Here is a 15,146-nt window from a genome sequence, read left to right on the forward strand (position 1 = left end):
CCCAAATCACAAGGACCACCACTCCGAACCCGAAGTCAACGCTTAAAGCAGAAGAAGAATTGTTCTCAGGTCAGGTTCCGTAGCTATAGTTCATACTACTTTGCTCTTGCGAACAATTCTTCTTCTGCTTTAAGCCTTCAGTTCATACTAATTTACTGATACCAACCAATTTCAAATTTGAAGAATGCAGTTGAACCTCCAATGGTGCAACAGGTATGTTTTAAACCTGTTTCTTCAACGTGTTTGGCTGTTTGCTGTTGTAACTTGCTCTATGCTGATTTCAGTTTCAATTGAATAAACAGTTATGTTCTAATGCCATGCACATTACAAGTGTTGTTATTGTTGTGTAGTTTCCCACACTTATATTCTGTCTATGTTGCTTTGTCTTAAATAGATATGATTCGAACTGTATCTATCTTGATTTGGCAACATAAACTAGAATGATATAGACCATACAGTGACCATACTACATAGATATATGTTTGCTTCATGCTGTTATCCTGTCCACCTTACTACTGAACTGGTTTACCAAAATGAGTTTCATATACTACATTGTAAACCTGAGATATGTTTGTTTGTTTCTCTTTTAGAACACGGATAAAATATTGGATAAGAGTACCCTGTTATGCAATGGTAAAGGAAGTAATGCAGATAAGGTTCAAGATAGTGAGACATCCCTGTTGGTCTCCAAGAAAGCTGATAAAAACTATATTGAGGACACTGAGACAACCCCAAAGTCCTGTCTTGATGTAGTGTTCGAGTTACTGGCTACCACTGCTAGCACCAGCTCTTCGAACTTGTTGCCCGAATCAGTTCAGCTTCTTGAGTCTCAACTTCAAGTTGAAAGACATCGATCAGATGTTATGCGACAGGAAGCCGAAGGACTGAGGAAGTCCCGACAGAATTCAGATGCATATTTTCTGGTGCAACAGCAAGCGTTGGAGGACTTAAGCGCCAAACAAGAGAAAGCTAATAAGCTTGCTAAGCATCTTGCCAGCATTATGGGTACCCAGGATATTGTTTCTTGAGATCTTCTGAAGTGGTTTCAGTTCTGGACTTGTTTTGCTGCGGCGTTTATATGCTGCTGTGTTCCCTATATTTGCACTGGTGGCGAACTTTGATGCACAGTGGATGTAATATGTGTAATAGACATGATAGCCTAGTGTAAGTTGCTTTCTTATTTATTTCCTTGTTGTCTTGTTTATTTTTAGTCAGTGCAGTTATTTTTCTGCGGTTTGCTAGTGGCTGCAATAACCTATTTTTTAAAACTAGGCCACAATAACCATGGGCTAATATTTACTGTAGTGACACTGGACCTATGGGCCGTAGAAACAGTGGGCCTTCTACGGGCCGTATAAACAGTGGGCCTTCTACGGCCGCAGAAACAATGGGCCTTCTACGGGCCATATCATCAATGGGCCTTATACGGGCAGTATGATCGATTGGCCAAACATGGGCCAATAACAGGCCGCATAATGGCCATAAACGGGCTAGAGTTGGAATCGTCCATTCATGGGCAAACCATAACGGGCCATCGTTAATAGGTCGTATTTCATGACGCTATGAAAACGGCCCAACGTGTTAACGGACCACAAACGGGCCGACTGTAACCACGGGCTGAATTTGGCCCATAAGCAGAAAATGATAGTAACGGGCCGTAAGTAAACGAATGCTGGAAATGAGCCCAAGAATAGATGGGCTCTGAGAATGCCGAAAGATAACATGGGCTGGAAACGGCCCAACGGAATAACGGGTCCTTAATGGGTATAAAGTGATACACTGTTCATTATGGGCCAGTTTCACCACGGGCCGTTAATGGCTGTAAAGTAATACATTGTTCATTACGGGCCAGTTTCACCATGGGCCTATTTAGAGTTACATAGGGCCTCATATGGGCCAAAAGACGTCGTGGGCCATACATGGGCCAGAAGTGAAAACGGGCTAGAATCATACTAGGTGGCCTAGATGACGCTATTGGTCCTAATTCGGATAGGGCGTAACAGGCCTTGGGTTAGCGGGCTATAAATGGGCTATATGCGAATAGGCCGTTAACGGGCTTTACATGGGCCGGACCGCCACCTTTTGACCAAGTCAAACGAGCCGGCCTTTTCACAGGAATGGGCCTCTGTTGGGCCATGCCACGTGTCGACGTATCATAGGCACCTTCTGTCCAATGAGTGGATGACATCTGTCCCAACGGTGAGCCGACACATGTTTCCTCCAGCCAATGATGATTTTAACGTGGAAAATCACCATTGGTCGTGGCTGTTAACGGGTTATCGGATCCAAAACCCGACCCGATAGCTTAACGGCGTTCCGTTATGGTGGATGCCACGTGTCGGTCACCCTTGACAAAAGCACTTCTGTGACGCGCGATTTATCGTCATGGAAGTGGACACTTCCGTGATGATAATTTTGGTAATGTCATGGAACACTTCTACGACAGCACAGGTATGACTATCTTGATTCTGTCATAAATTTGTCATGGATGTACATGCATGACAAAAAACGCGACCTACTGTGACAAACACGTATCATCACGGAAGTGTATTTTTTTTGTAGTGGCACCACTACGATATTACCGAGGTGGAATATGGTGGAGGGGGGCACCGCACACGTCTAAGAGATTAAGAGATCAATTGTTGTTTCTAGAGGTGCCCCCTTGCACCCGTATATAAAGGAGGGAGGGAGAGGCCGGCCCTAAAGGAGGGCGCGCCAAGTGTGGGGAGTCCTACTAGGACTCCCATGTCCTAGTAGGATTCCCCTTTCCTTTTCGGAGTAGGAGAGAAGGAAAGAGGGGGAGAGGTAGAAGGAAAAGGGGGCTGCACCCCTTGTCCAATTCGGACCAGAGGAGGGGCGCACGCCTCCTTCCTTTTGCCATCTCTCCTCTATTCTCGTATGGCCCAATAAGGCCCATATACTCCCCGGTGAATTCCCGTAACTCTCCGATACTCTGAAAAATACTCAATCACCTAGAACCTTTCCGAAGTCCGAATATAGTCGTCCAATATATTGATCTTTACGTCTCGACCATTTCGAGACTCCTTGTCATGTCCCCGATCTCATCCGGGACTCCGAACTACCTTAGGTACATCAAAACACATAAACTCATAATACTGATCGTCACCAAACTTTAAGCGTGCGGACCCTATGGGTTCGAGAACTATGTAGACATTAATGAGACACGTCTCCGATCAATAACCAATAGCGAAACCTGGATGCTCATACTGGCTCCTACATATTCTACGAAATCATTATTGGTCAAACCGCATAACAACATACATTGTTCCCTTTGTCATCGGTATGTTACTTGCCCGAGATTCGATCGTCGGTTCTCAATACCTAGTTCAATCTTGTTACTGGCAAGTCTCTTTACTCATTATGTAATGCATCATCCCACAACCAACTCATTAGTCACATTGCTTGCAAGGCTTATAGTGATGTGCATTACCGAGAGGGCCCAGAGATACCTCTCCGACAATCAGAGTGACAAATCCTAATATCGAAATACGCCAACTCAACAAGTACCTTCGGAGACACCTGTAGAGCACCTTTATAATCACCCAGTTACGTTGGGACATTTGGTAGCACACAAAGTGTTCCTCCGGTAAACGGGAGTTGCATAATCTCATAGTCATAGGAACATGTATAAGTCATGAAGAAAGCAATAGCAACATACTAAACGATCAAGTGCTAAGCTAACGGAATGGGTCAAGTCAATCACATCATTCTCTAATGATGTGATCCCGTTAATCAAATGACAACTCATGTCTATGGCCGGGAAACTTAACCATCTTTGATTCAGCGAGCTAGTCAAGTAGAGGCATACTAGTGACACTTTGTTTGCCTATGTATTCACACATGTACTAAGTTTCCGGTTAATACAATTCTAGCATGAATAATAAACATTTATCATGAAATAAGAAAATAAATAATAACTTTATTATTGCCTCTAGGGCATATTTCCTTCAAACACTCTCCCGGACACTCCGACTCACTCCCCACTGGGCTAGTCCTGGGTGGCCCCGTGTCTACCAAAGATACCAACGACCACCGTCGTGGCCAAAACAATAAACCATCCCAAACGGGGACATGTGCACATAATAACAACAACGGGCACACAAGGCTTATGTCCGCCTACCTGATCAGGGTAGCACGCGCCCGTAACCTTCCCTTGTTGGAGGCACCGGCGAGAGACACGGCAATAGCATCGCATTAGGGCCTTCCCATAAAGGCAAATGTGGTTGCACTAGAGAAAGCCCGATTCGGTGGCACCTGACCAACTTAATGATGGAATTTATCCCCAAAAATAGAATTGTGATAACTGATACTCCGATATCAACTATCAAACTATAATCCAAGTCATAGCAATATCCAACAAATAATCTGAGCATAATATCCTCATATCAAAATACTCCAAATATAGCATAATATTTCTATCATGATGAATCTGAAAACAATAACTCTAGTACTCCAATAACTAGAACAAAGCTATCCAGCTAAGATCCACACGTAAGCATCATCTCCGAAATTAATACTCCAAACAACAGACCATCGACTAGCATCATGAAAATAATCATCCTAACCACTAACAATCCAAAGGCAGCTTGACTTCCAAAGTAATTCTCCAAAATATAATAACAGATATCATCATGAAAGCAATCATAATATCAACCACTAATACTCCAATGGCAACATGATACTCATTAACTACAAACATAACTCCTAGTAATCCAAACAATAGCATGGCATCAACAAGATCAAAATAATACTCCGAAACAATGCCATGCACTGATCACAAGTAGCTAAAACAATATTTTAAACAAGTTTAAATAAATTAAACCATGTCACCGCATTACAGTCATGTAAATGGAGGGTGTGGCTTGCCTGGGGATGAAGAAATCACCGGGGAGAAGTGCGGGAAACTCGCGGAAAGAATCGTCAGAAATCGTACTCTCTCGGAGGGGGCTGAATAAGCGCAGGGGCAAAATGGTCATTTTCAGAATGTCAAAACATGGTGAACATGGTTCCATCAGAACAGGCTCTATGAAACGAAGAATTGGGCTTTGGAATCACCTGATTTGGAGCTACGGGTGAAAAGTTATGGGGGGTTGAAGTTCACGGACTTTCCTGCAAAAAGAATATTAACAGACGGGTCCCTGAGTGGATAAGGCAGAGGTGCAAAATTGGAAATACGTTTTTTGTAGATGAAAACGCACATGCCCAAAATGCATTTCCACTTGCCACATCATCAGAGGCGGGTCCGACTCGTGTGACGCTGACGTGTGGGTCCTACGCGGGTGGGGCCCGTCACTTATCCACGTTGGACCGAGCGGGGTCAACACCTGAGACACTGACGTGCGGGGCCCACTGGGTCCATAGCCAGCTGGCAGGGCGACTCGGTCGTCTTCTTCTCCATCTCGCTCGCCGGTGAGGCAGACACTACAAGGATCCGGGTCTATTGCAACAAAAAAAATTGTTGCAATACATGTTGTTTCGTGGCGATAAGCACCTATTGCCACGAAACAACATTCGTTGGTAGCCGTTGCGACTGGACACATGGTAATAGGTTATTACCACAAAAGAGCAATTGTGGCAATAAAGTGTGCTATTGCAACATCCATGCGGGAAGTTGCCACATGTTTTCCCGTGGCAATAGTCACCCGATGCCACAATTTGCTTTGTGGAGATAGCTTTAATGCAACATGTAACGAATTGTGGAGACTGATATGTCGTAGCGATAGACATTTGTGGCAACAACCTATGCCAACGACGGCCATTTCGTGGCGCATTGCTCTTTCATGGCAATAGTCAATTGTGGCAACAAACTATGGCACCAATCCTTATTTTCGTGGCATCAGGCATGTTGCCACGACCCACTACACTTGTGGCAATAAACTATGGCAACAATTCTTGTTTTCGTGGCATTAGGCATGTTGCCACGACCCACTGCGCGTGTGGCATTAACTTATGGCAACAAATATTCCAATCGTCGTAACAGGAAATTGCAACGTACTTCTTTTGATGGTGACAAATAGGTATCACAACAAGTAACATCTTTGTAGCGAGAAATTATTGCGACAATTTAAACTTTTCGTGGCGATACTCTATTTCAACAAACTTACTTTGGTGGCGCTAAACTGTTATCGCATCATGAAATTTTTTGTGGCCCCAAGCTATTACAACAATATAAAGTGCTTCGTTGCAACATCCTAGTGCAACAAAACAGATAGGCTTATTGCAACACTACATTTTTAGTGGTGCTAGCATGTGGCAACCAAAAGTGGGTTGTGATAATAGTCTATTGCAACCGTAAAAAAAATTACAGGGTTTCAATTACAATATTCAAAACCATACGTATAATATGTAGATTCATACAATTCATAATTCTGATAAAAAATATCCATCAAATAAAACTCAAATGTAATTTAGCCATCCTAATTAACTTCGAAGACTAAACTGCCCGTGATCTAGAGTCCAGTCCAGCTAGTTCTTTGGATCCTGCAATCAAGAAATAAAAAAAGTTCTAGTTAATGAGTCAAACATAACATACGCCATACAATTATGCCAGCTCCATTGTTAAAAACTATTGCCAGACTAACTAGCTAATACTGTGTCAGCAAGCATGTAACTAAGGCATCAGAACAACTATACAAGTGTGAATGGCTAAGGCATAACCTAAAGTACATGTACTAAAAGTTTTTTTTGAGAAAAAAGCATTGATTTTAACTTAATGGTGTTGGGCTGAATCACCCAAAACACAGAGCAGCCACAAGGGCTAGTACATCGGCCTCCCATTCCAGTTAGGTTCTAACATCCTATCAAGACTAGCAAGCTCATGAGCAACAAAGTTTGCCGAGCGACGGCGTACATTTATTTCATAATTAGAAAACCATAATATGAGTGTGTACTTGGTATCCTCAACAGCAGCATAGGCCGACGAGTCCACATTATTGATATTAAGTGCTTCCATCAGGAGTTGCGAGTCCGTTTAAAAAACGACCCTCACGACCCCTATATCAGCAGGAAGAGATACTACATGGGACATTGCAGTGGACTCATAAGCGAAGGCATCATGCGCATGATCATGACCTCCTGCTCGTGCATACAGAATGGTACCATCGTCCGATCGTACATCTACTAAAAGCTCCTGCTATTGACTTAAGTTATGACTAGATGTATAGTTTCAGTTCAGTTCATGTCCCTAGCTAGCACATATTCGTTTTTTGTTTAAGTTGTGACTCGATGCAGCAACAACACATGGTAAAAGAGAAGAAGCAGCTAGCTAATTATGAAGACCAATGACGTATAAAATGCAGGTGAACATGAAGAGAAAGCAAGGTTGTGACTTACCATTGCTTTAAACATTCGAGATTGCCTTGCTGCAGCTTGTATGAGCGCATTTGAAGAAATAGCAGTCGGCCTTGAACCTGGAGTCTTATTAGGACTAGATGTTTGTGAAAAAATATTTTGCAAGTTTGGATTACTATTTTCTTTGTCAACCCTCTTCGTAGGAACCTGTAAATAGAAGTGCACTTTTAGCAATGCAAGTAAGCAACATAAATCTTACAAGGTCAGAAGCATATGACTGTAATCACCATCACCTGTTAGGTTTCCATCTGTTTGCTCAATTCTACAAACTTTGCCATCATGTTTTATTCAAATTCCAGTCTTGATGTTCGCTCCTCTTGCAACAATCTTTCCCTTTCAGCACGCTCTTCTTTTAACCTCTCCTCAAGTTGTTCTCTCTCAGCACGCTCCAAGTTAATCCTCTCTTGTGTGTTAGCACGTTCAGCTTGTAGTTGATCTTCTAAGTCATTGACCTGCTGGCTGAGCTGAGAGTTTCGCTCCTGGGTGGCTGCTGTAGCACAAGCTGTAGCATGAGCTTGCTCTTCAATCTGGATACGGAACTTTTCAGAACCAGTTGAAGTTGTGGCCATGTATCCGTACCCACGAGGCTGCGATGACTTGCATTCCAGAGTGTCTTTGTAAGCGGTCTGGAAAACATTGTTTTTCTGCTCACTTGAAAGTGGACCTTAAGTTTCAGCTTCTTTGTTTTTAACCTCTTGAAGTGCTTGGTCCTAAAAATGATAGGAACAATTATAGGTGCAGCATCAATATTGACACTATAAAAGATGAAACAAGAATATCACGGTCCAACGCATGAATAATCGCATCTGATGATGAAACATGCCGAATGCACATCATTGACTAACTATAGAATAACCAAAAGTCAGTGTACTCACGTAAACTTTCTGGGAATCTGTGTTAGACCATGTTCCATCGTTTGTGTGGGTGAGTTCCCATAGAGCAATATAATCTGGCTCTTCTCCAGTTTCCAAGTTTCTCTGCAAGTAATATAACAAGGAGATGCTTGAAACATGACAACATATTTAGCAGCAAGGCATACATATTTAGTTGGACTCGTACCTTCTCAAAACTAACTTGCGAGTACGATTTTGATCTGATTATGTGTTTTGTCTTCTGTTTCTTACGGTTATCAGCGTTCTTTTGGCTGCGTTCCTATCAATTCATTGAAACCAGATATAACCAATGAGACTAGCCATTTCACCTTAACACATAATAGACAAATCGTGATCTTAGAGATAACCTGAAATTTTGAATCAGTGCCAAAGTACTCAATCATCCATTCCCACTCTTCTGGTTGTAAATCTTCTGGCAGATTAGCCAATCTAGCTGCATCTATTTTGTATGCCTTGTAAGTGGAGCTTAGAGTTGATCGCCAGCCTCTATATCTCTCTTTCGCAATTTTGAGAACTTTTTCTTCTGTTTCTGGTGTATCTTCAAGGTCCCATCTGTCCTGTAAAGCATATATCAAATAAATATACATAAGCAATGCATTATCGATGGTAAAATAAGATAACACATGTGAAAAAAATTGTACGCACTATCATATCTGCAACAATGAGTCGATGAATGGTAGGGTGAATGTCGTTGATGGAATGCCTACCAAGCTAAGTCAGTCCAAACGTCATGAAGACGGGGGTACAGATCAATCACCAACAGGGATTAGCATAATGAGTACAGTTGATTACTCCAAGAAAGGTTTTGTTTGTGAATCATTGTCTTTGGCTGAGATTAATCAAATGAGGCATTTCATAATAACAAACTGTGAGGAAACCGTGCCATGGATTGAGTAAGGATACTTATGTATTTAATTCACATCATGATATGCTTTAATACTTTCCTGTTCAACTAACAATCATTTCTCTTTGAAGTGAACATCTTGAGGAGCTCAGAAGGAATAATTCTCCTAATCCTAAAAAGCAACACAAGGAAGAGTTTGTTGGTTGGTTTGAGAGACGGGTAATTTACTTTCGCATTTTCACTAATGTTCCTTGTAATAACATACCAATGTTGTACAATATACTCACACATATTCTATTTCATGAAACAGATCACAGAACTCCACAATGATGGGAAGGTCAACAATCTTATTTATGCACTAGCTAAAGGACCTGATCACCTAGCTCGGGTATACAACCGTACAGTTCTGAATGGATATTTCTTTCGGAATTCCTATATAGAGCAAGACTTGAGTACCCAAAATAGTGGCGCCATAGTCCAGGGTGATGCAAACACAGGAAATATTGATTATTACGGGGTTATCAAGAAAATCATATTTCTTGACTTTCCTCCTGATAAAGAGGTTGTTCTATTCCAGTGTGACTGGTTTGTTGTGCCTCCTGCCAAAAGAACTGAGAGTAAGGGGTATAAGAAGGACAAATATGGAATTATTGACCTTGACACTACTCTACACCAATTCCAGGGAGACCCTTACATTCTAGGCCTCCAAGCTCAACAGGTTTTCTATGTGAGAGATGTGAAGAACCCTGATTGGGCAGCTGTTATTAAAATGAATCCACGAAATTTGTTTGCTCCTTCTGTTTTAAATGGTGTAGGCCTTGATGAAGCTGTTGAAGCCGATGAGGGTGGTGAGGCAGATGTACTGGATGTCGTCGATGCAGAAATTATAGTGCCAAAAATTACAGTACCTGAAGAGATCACTAGTTGGTGTAGAAATGATGACGAAGGATCCAGCATTGAAGTTTCAGTCATAGAAAATATAAAACCTATTGAGTTTGAAGATGTCCAATTCGAATCTGATGATGATACGGATGATGATGAGGCTTACGTAAATGATGGCCATGTTGCTCCTTTGGGACAAGAAGAATTGGATGATGACCAGGGGTTCTTTATATAGTTTTTAATTTCTTGGTAAGGTGCTTTTCACATGTGTCAGCCATGAGTATAAGTTCCTGAACTGTTATGGTGATTACCTACGAGAAATATCTCTCCTGAAGTTTAATCTGATATAAAACAGGTTGAAACAAGGCATGCCTGCATAGGGTCATATGTTGTGGCAAATGGGAACAAGAGCTAGTGCCCAGCATTAACAATTTGGTGATGAAGAGAAGAGAAGAGTAGTTGCTGTTCTTTTAGTGTTGTTGCTATTTTCCTTTTGACAGTGATGCTATGTACACACTGTTGCCACAAACTTATGGTCTTTTAGTGTTTTTGCTATTTTCACTACTTTGCCTTGAACTTATGGTCTTTTGTGTGAACAACCTATACAAGTATAGCTGCTGAAACTTGTGTGCTGTCATTTTGAAACATTTGTTATATATCTCGCTAAGATGGTTTGTTATATCCTACTAAAATCTTGTGTAATATGTCCTTGTATATATCTTGATGTAGTGTTGTTGATCTGGTGATGAATTCTTGCTGAAAATTACTCTAGGATACAACTGTTATGCTGCTCAATTGGTGGCTGAAGAGTTGTTCAAATGAAGCCTGGGAGTGTTTAAAAATAGCTAGTATGCAGCCTTGGATAATTTCTCTAATTAACACATAATTTTATATTGAATCTCCTTTTTTATTAAGAGCACATATAAATACATTACATCAAGCAAGATACAGAAAAATTAGGAAGAGAATGTGTGGTGCTCAGTTCTCACGACTGATGAGCTTGCCGTCTTTCGGGTGCCGAGCACGACCTTGCTACCGGAGGAGGTCAGTAGGGTGAGTGGAGGAGACCCTGGCGGTGCAAGAAACCCTAAAGTGAAGGGCGCCCGCGAGTGTGCAACGCTTCACACGCGCGTAGAGCCTTCCTCCAAGTTGTGGTACCATTGATGTCCACTTTGCAATATATGTGACTAAAATGCAACTTAGGTGCAAGTTGTGGTACCTAATGTGTTAATACCTCTGTAAACTAGTACGCCCTTTAATCAGATCCTCCGAAATAGTATAATAAATAAAGGAAAAAATCAGGAGCACAATAGAGAATATCGTTGCAATATCCTGCTCCTTTTTGGCAACACTAGAGGATTGTTGCATTATGTTGTACGTATTACCATAGATGCTCAATTTGTCGCAATATGTAACAGTTATTGCAACACAACGAAGGTGAGGCAAAAAGTCACCCTATTACAACCAATACATGCTTTGTTGCAATAGTATCTCTGACTAGCGCCACATGTTAGAGGTGTTGCAATAGTATCTAGGTACTTTGTTGCAATACCTAGCCTTGATTGCAACAAGATGACCAATTCACGCAACGGGACAACGTTGTCGCAATATCACTACCATATTACAACGACGATGCAGCTTGTGGCAATACATGGCTTCTATTGCAACAAAATGAGTACTTAGCGCGATGAAACGAAATTGTGGCAATATGTAGATCCTATTACCACGAACTGGAATTTTGTGGAAATATAGCATTTTATTGCAACAAAAGATAGTTGTAGCAATAATTTTTGTTGCAATAGACCGGAATCCTTGTAGTGAGAGGGAGGCCGCCGGCGTCGGGCGGCGATTGCCGGCGCCCCAAAGGGCCTCCGGCGACGCTCCGCCTACTAACGAGCTTAGCGCGGAGAGCTGTGTCGGCCTGAGCCAGTGGAGCACGCCGAAGAGGATGGGGTTGGGCAGGGTTTGCGTGATGGCGGACGGCGGATACGGGAGTAGTCGGGGACGAGGTCACCGATGATCTGGAGGAGAGAAAAGGGGGCTAGGAGGCTTGCCGGACTACGTGGGATCTCCTGGTGGTGGCAGAACGGAGGGGAAGGGCTCGGTTTGACCGAATTTAAGATGGACGATGCGGCGACTATGGCGGGGATGGGAGGGCAGGAGAACTTCTCGAGCTCAAGGAGAGGTTGGGCAGGTTGCCGGGGGTGAGGTGGAGCTAGTGGAGTGCTCGGAGGGCTCGGGGGAGGGGCTTAAATAGCCGTGGGGAGGAGTTGCCGCGCTGGCGTCGCTGTGGGCGCGTGGTCGGCGCTACGGACGCGTGTGCACGCGCTCGAGCTCGGGGGAAGGCGACGGGGGGACGCAGAGAGGAGCCCGCGGGACAGAGGAGGCTAGGGAGCACGGGGAAGAAGAAGACGGTGACAAACAGATCCAAAACGCCATTGTAAGTCTGTGGGTGCGCGGCGGTTTGCATTAGTGAGGAAGCTACCGGAGGGGGAGAGGGGCCAAGAGGAACAACGACGACAAGAGGAAGCCAAAGGACATGCTCATGAGCGCGAAGATGACGAGGGGGGAGCGGACGAAGTAGAAACGATGCGCTGGACGCAGCCACTGCGTGCACAGCGCGCACACAGGCTTGCCAGCGTGGTAGTCACCATGTGAACAGGGGCATTCAATGCTCTACAGCACCCAAAATGTTGTCTAGCTGATAGTCCTTCCAAGATAGAGCATTTATGAGGCATTGGCTTGATCTAGGGAGCTATGGTTAAATGGTAATCACCCTTTGAAGTTTAATGCAGTAAACTTAGTCGTGCACTGGTGATCAACAGGGAATTGCTTGAAGCCAAATAAGTTGCCTCGGGTGTTTAACTAACACTAGTAGAAAAAGGGTCAAATGTGAAGCACAATAGTGCCGGTTTGAATTTCAGCCGGCACTAATGTGTACATTAGTGCCGGTTCGTGGCGGCGATCAATAGCACCGGTTCGTGGCGAACCTTTAGTACCGGTTCATGCCACGAACCGGTACTAAAGAGGTTGTGTCAGCCTGCGGTCACGATATGGCCCCACCATCACCATTTAGTGCCGGTTCGAACCACGAACCGGTACTAATGAGGTTATGGCAAGCTGTTTTTAGTCCCACCTCGCTCCCCTAACAAGCCTTTTACCACCTTAAATATGTTATTTCTCAAACTATCACAAGCACTTGGTCTTCATTGAACTCTATGTGTAGAATTTGTGGCCGCAATATGAGTCTTCATCGGTTTATAAATCGTTGATGACTCATATTGACAATTCAGATTGTACACACAAAGATCATTGATGATCAAAGTATTTTTGATGTTATAAGATCATATTGACAATTTAGACTGTAAAGAAATATAAGATCATGATCTAAATTCTCTTATATTTTTTGCGTTCAGTATGCACCAACTGCTAGGCGGGAGGAGCTGTTTAGTACCGGTTCGTGACGAACCTTTAGCACCGGTTCGTGCCACGAACTGGTACTAATGAGGTTGTGTCAGGTATGGCTAGCTGGGGCCGCACGAGCACCTTTAGTACCGGTTCATGGATGAACCAGTACTACAGTTTCTTAGTAAGTTGTTTTTTAGTCCCACCTCGCGAAGAGAGAGGGACTAGGAGCGGTTTATAAGCCCTGAGTGCAGAGACGATGAAGAAGAGGCTCAATGCTCACGTTGCTTAGCTTCAAGCCTTCAGGAGTATGGTAGACTGCACGGAGCTATGCGCAGTGCAGTTTACACTATTCCGAAAGGCTTGAAGCAAATTAACGAGCATTGCACCTCTTTTTTATTTTTAAAAACTTATTACAACTCCGGACTTCTTCTGTTATGGCAAAAACTAATTGCACATCGGCATTTCTTTTTTTTAAACTTTGGTTATAACTCCAGACTTTGACCATCAAGTTTTGCAGAAAAGAAAAAATAGCAGGAAAAAAAACTATAGCTAAAAAGAAAAAACTATATAAAATGACCGTGAAATTGAAAATCACTACAAAATGAACTCTGAAAATGTTGAATTTTGGCAAAGTAGATGAAAAACTACTCAGAAATAAATAGAAGAAAATAAATATAACAGAAAAGAAAAAACTATACAAAAAACTACGCAGAAATAAATAGAAGAAAATAAAGCAGAAAAGAAAAAAACTATAAAAAAAATTGGGGCGCTGCCCTGTGGGCCTGCTAGGACACGGGCGTGCAATTACAGGCCTTAAAGGCCCAGCAGACTCACAGGGCAGCGCGCAGAATTTAGGCCCACAAGCTTGCTATATAGAGGAGTTCGAAGAGGTAGCCGCGGCTGGGTTTATAAACCAGTGCGGCTGCCCTTCGCCCGGCGAGGTGGGACTAAACTTTGGGGTGGCAGCGCGAGGCCTTTAGTACCGGTTGGTGGCTCCAACCGGTACTATATATAGCACTTACGAAAATTTCAGTTACATCTCCCCACTTTCGTCTCCAACCTCTCGACATCGCCGCGCGCCGCTCGATCCCGTCGTCGCCGCCCGTCGCCCGTCGTCCGTCGTCGTCGTCGCTGTCCCCGCCACCACCCGTCGTCGTCGTCGTCTCGCGCTGCCGCCCCGAACACCGCCGCTGTCCGTCGTCGTCGCCGCGGTCCCGTACGTCGTCTCTCGCACCCGCGCGCCGGCGCCCCCGCCCTGTACGCCGGCGCCCTCGTCCCGTACGCCGGCGCCCCCGCTCGTACGTACGGGGCGGCGTACACACACATACACACATATACACACACTACACACATACACACACACACACACACATTTTTTACTTATTTTCTATTTTCTGTTTTCTGTTTTTTAGAAAATTTAATTAGATATTAATTAGTTAGGTATGTGAGATTTGAACTAGTTGAATAATTAATATAACTAGTTTATTTTTAGTAAGGAAATTGTCGAACTAGTTTATTTAGGTATATGAGATTCGAACTAGTTGAATAATTAATATAACTAGTTTATTTTTAGTAAGAAAATTATCGTATCTGAGATTTGATTATCTAATTAAAATATTATAGTTAGATATATATTTGAACTAGTTTATTTTTAGTAAATGCTTAGTTGAACTAGTTGAATTAATATATAGAACTAGTTTATTTTTAGTAAATGCTTAGTTGAACTAGTTGAATTAATATATAGAACT

At 43.0% G+C, this 15,146-nt stretch overlaps 2 long non-coding RNA genes across 2 annotated transcripts; both read right to left on the reverse strand.

Annotated features, from left to right (window-relative positions):
- Positions 1-7,658: 7,658 nt before the first annotated feature.
- On the reverse strand, positions 7,659-8,316 carry LOC119324171. Its single transcript, XR_005156797.1, has 2 exons — positions 8,247-8,316; positions 7,659-8,081 (listed from the first exon to the last, which is right to left on the reverse strand). It is a non-coding gene; the product is annotated as an uncharacterized LOC119324171 (long non-coding RNA).
- A 134-nt stretch (positions 8,317-8,450) lies between these two features.
- On the reverse strand, positions 8,451-8,953 carry LOC119321905. The gene is made up of 3 exons (XR_005155275.1): positions 8,910-8,953; positions 8,612-8,821; positions 8,451-8,523 (listed from the first exon to the last, which is right to left on the reverse strand). It is a non-coding gene; the product is annotated as an uncharacterized LOC119321905 (long non-coding RNA).
- Between the last annotated feature and the right edge of the window lie 6,193 nt (positions 8,954-15,146).

This window comes from Triticum dicoccoides, chromosome 6B (assembly GCF_002162155.2).
Source record: "Triticum dicoccoides isolate Atlit2015 ecotype Zavitan chromosome 6B, WEW_v2.0, whole genome shotgun sequence".
Taxonomy (NCBI): Eukaryota; Viridiplantae; Streptophyta; class Magnoliopsida; order Poales; family Poaceae; genus Triticum; species Triticum dicoccoides.